The sequence below is a fragment of the Myodes glareolus genome, chromosome 12 (genome assembly GCF_982192425.1).
Source record: "Myodes glareolus chromosome 12, mMyoGla1.1, whole genome shotgun sequence".
NCBI lineage: Eukaryota > Metazoa > Chordata > Mammalia > Rodentia > Cricetidae > Myodes > Myodes glareolus.
The window spans coordinates 74,057,360-74,061,396 of record NC_142037.1 but is presented as its reverse complement, the minus strand read 5'-3'; the positions used below and the strand labels follow the sequence as shown (position 1 = coordinate 74,061,396).

Genomic DNA, 4,037 nt, shown 5'->3' with positions numbered 1-4,037 from the left:
TTCGAAGTGAGCTTAATTGAATACTGGCCAGGACGATGGACAGCAGCCAGGTCCATACCTGGGATTCCCAGAGTATGACACTGAACATTAGACAGGGGCATAGAAAGGCACAACCCACAAGGCTATATACTTCCCACCTTCGTCCAATCAGGGGCAAGCATACATCCTGACTACATACATACTTCCTGCCTACGTACCTCTTATCTATATGTGATTAAACACATCCTGGGCAGTAGGAGAAACCAAGCTTGTTTACAGAAGCAAAAAAAAAAAAAAGTGTGGCTTGTTATCTTCCATGAACAACAGCCCCCAGCATTCCAGGAAGTTACATCCTTGGGTAAGTGGGACTTACAGGTTAGAGGCATTTTTATTTTATAGGCCTCTTAAGCACAGTAATTTAAACTTAAAACATAATTTTAGCTATCAGAAGGCCAGCCAGGGAGACACAGTGAGACCCTGTCTCAAAAACACAAAAACAATACAAAACGAACAAAAAGTAGGTGGTGGGCCAGACTTAGGCGGGAGGCCATAGTTTATTTCCATGTGTGATTAATAAAGACACAGAGAAGTGTATAAAAAAGTGATATTTCTTTAATTTAATGTTGTGACCTGGAAAGATCAAGTTCGCTTACGTAATCTAGGCTTCCTCTTTACACACAAATGGCACAGATACAAGATTGGCTCAGATTTCCAACCCCAAAGAAGAGCCAAACTGGGTCACAAATCTTTAGGAAGTCCCTGCAGCAACCCTGCTGGGCCCAACAGGCTCCACAGGGTGAGGGGTCCCGCCTCCTTCCCCTCTCTGTAGCTGGCATTACACAGGCCTCCTTGGAGAAGGGGACAGTGTGTAGCCACCTCCTGTCCCCAGGGGATCTCTTCCTGGGACCACAAGCATGTGTGTGCACGCCTGGAAGGGCGGCTTGGCTAAGACCTGGAGCTCTGCTGTAGCAACTGGTCATGAGCGGCCCACTTAGGGCCGCAAAATGGCAATGGGATGGTGATGTGGGGAGAATGAGGGCTCAGCACTCAACAGCAAACCTGCCTGGCTGAGGTTTTTGTAAATGCTTCAGATAGAAGATGGAAAGACAGACAAGTCCTTCAGCCCTCTGAGATTATGTCCTGCTTGAGCACAGAATTAAAAGCACCCCACTTTCTGCCTTCCCCTCCCCTCCCACCTCTTACAGTCAAGGACAGTCCTTGCTTTGGATTCAATCATCCAGTCGGGGGCATTGACAATACACCAGGCACTGAGTAACAGAGCAGGGGCAGTGAGTACTGCTGAGCAGGGCTCTAATGTGCACTGTGTTTCAGATGTGCGGTCCAGCAGAGAGGAAACAGGGTGGCCACAGTGGCTGGAGCCCACCCAGAAGGGGTTCATCTATAGAATAAATACGACTGGCTAGAAGTGAGCTCTCTAAAAAACTAATACTAAAATAAAGTCAAAACTAGCGGTTCACCTCAAGTGCACTGCAGCAGGAAACAGGAGTCCACGGGGTTTGCCTTCAAACTGACAGCACCTGAAGCCCACCTGGGTCAAAGCCCGGGGTGGGGAAAACTATATAACAGCTACCCAGAGGTGTCATGGAAGACAAGATAGTGACCAACCCTTCCCCCACCACATACAGCATTCCTGAACCAGGCTGGCTGCAAGCGTCTCGGGACATTTCCAAGAGCTGGGCTGTGCCAGGATGGTGGCAGCCCAAAGGAGTAAGGAGCGTCCCCTGAGAATGGAGGCACGGTGGGAGGAAGAAAGGGCCGGGGTTTCCCAGTGGCGCTGGGAGACATTCTTCTGTGGGTGTTATTGCGTTTCTGCCAGCGCCACTGGCAGGATGGCACTAGAAAAGGTAACGTACCTGAGGTGGGGCAGCCCATTGAAGATCCTGTGCTGTGACAGGCCCCAGTGAGAACCAGTCTGTCTTTAAAGTTGTCCTGGATGGAGTCTGGGCGAAGTCTTGAGCCTTAGACCATGACAACATACGGCATATCACCAGCACACACAATCCCAGCTAAACCTCCCAGATTTTAACAAGGCAGCTCCACTGGGTCCCGGGAGCCCCTCAATTTCCTTTTCCCAGTTCCCTTCATTTCTCAGACTAATAAGCCCCAAATATCTATCCAAGAGGGAGCTAGCCACATGGTCCACTCGAAGCCACTCACAGAAACCACTTACAATCACGGCAGAGCGCTGGCTTGACCTCTGCCTTCACTGGAGGATGCTGTCCGGCTGCCCATTCTGGGCCACCTGTCCAGGGTCAGGGGCCGGGGCTGGGGTGGGTGTGTTACTCTGCAGGTAGCATCGGAAATCTTTAATCATGGGCCGGAGAACCTGGATGAGGACACTCAGGGCCGCCTGGGTGCCCTCCATGGCCTGGGTCTGCCGCTCCTGGGTGCAGGCCTGCACCTCCTGGGAACGCCGGATCATCTGCAGCAGGTCATTCTGCTGCTCCAGGTGCTGGGCGATCTCCTTTATGTGGAGGTTGGTGACCCGCTGCTCCTGGATGAGCTTGGCCAAACTGAGGGCGTTGCGGCTCTTAAGTGCCTGCGGCTTAACAGATGCCTCTGCATGCTGAGTTATCATCTCCACCGGGGCCTCGGTCGGCAGGGGCTGAGGAGGCTCGGCTGTGCAGTACTCCACCACTCCCTCCTCCAGGGCGTGGAAGGTGGCCTCAGTGGGGATCTGTGTCAGGGTGACCGTGGCTGCAGCTGCCGTGGCCGTGGGTCCAAGGACCACGGGATGGATCTCTGTGGTACTGGGCAGGCTGCTGATGGCCTCACCCAGCAAGTTGCAGATGCGCTGTTGCATAGGGGTCAGCAGTACTGGAGCTATGGCTGTGCCTCTGCCACCACTGCCACCGCCTGTCCCACTTCCACCAGCTCCATCGTCTTCTGTGGGCCCTGGGGCCTCGCCACCTTCTACAGCAGCTCGGACTTGGGCCACTTTGCGGCGGACTTCGGTCTTGAGGTCGGACCACTTCTTCTTGACTTCGGGCAGCTCCCTACGGCAGGTGGTCACAGCGCTGACTCTTCTCAGTATGCCATGCCAGGCTGCACTCTTGGCAGCCAGAGGGACCCCAGCATTGAAGTGGTTCACCAGCAGGTGCTTCTTCAGCTCTAGTTCTTCCACGATGATCTCCACCTCCCGCTCTGAAAAGTTCATCTTCCTCTTCTTGGCTGAAACAGCCATGGCCTCTCCTAGCCTCACTTCTTAAAGAAATTATAATGCCCTTAACAACCCCAATTTCCCTTCTCTTCTTTTCCATCCTCGCCTCTCGCCCACCCCCCACCCCCAAAAAGGGGGACAGGCAGGTGTGTTTCTTATTCTTATTATTTACGCTAGAGAGAAGAAGTAAAAGACTTAAATTTAACTTCTGACGTTAGTACAGCCTTAATTTTTTTTACCTTTGTCATATATGACATCCTTTAAAAAAGGCATATTATTATTGCTTTTCATGCATTAAAATGAATAGTCGTACTCAGAAGGTTTGTGACTACTTCTGAGTTTTTAAAAGATAAATAATATTTATCTTGATAAAACGATGTAAATTCCATATTATTTAGAGATGAGACAACAAAATTTAGATCACGTAAATCAGGAAAGTTTGCCACTCTAACTGCTTATAAAAAAAGAGCTCGCATCTTAATAATGCTCTTTCATAAGAATTTATTTATTGTGGAAGCAAATAGATTGTAAAGATCAGCATGGTAATGATGTTGAACACTGGATGAATCAACTGTGCTGGAAAACAGGAAAATGGTGATGTTTAAATTCTCATTCTTTTGGTCTGAGAATACAATGATAAGAAAACAGAAGACTTGTGTATCTCACTATGATGCTTGCAATAGATTTCTTCTCTGGACACAAATAAGACACAGAAAATTTATTAATTTTAATGCCACATGGCTACATACAGACATTTCCATTTTATAGGCATTCTTGACAGTGAACAACAGAAACAACCTTTGGGATTTTGTTGTATGAGAATGAAAAACTCAATTCTTTGTGTCTGTGAAACAAGTTCAAACAGTTTAACCTTTTC

General features: G+C 49.1%; 1 pseudogene; it reads right to left on the bottom strand.

Moving 5' to 3' along the window:
- Positions 1-2,196: 2,196 nt before the first annotated feature.
- Positions 2,197-3,184, bottom strand: LOC148120292 (nuclear apoptosis-inducing factor 1 pseudogene; annotated as a pseudogene).
- Between the last annotated feature and the right edge of the window lie 853 nt (positions 3,185-4,037).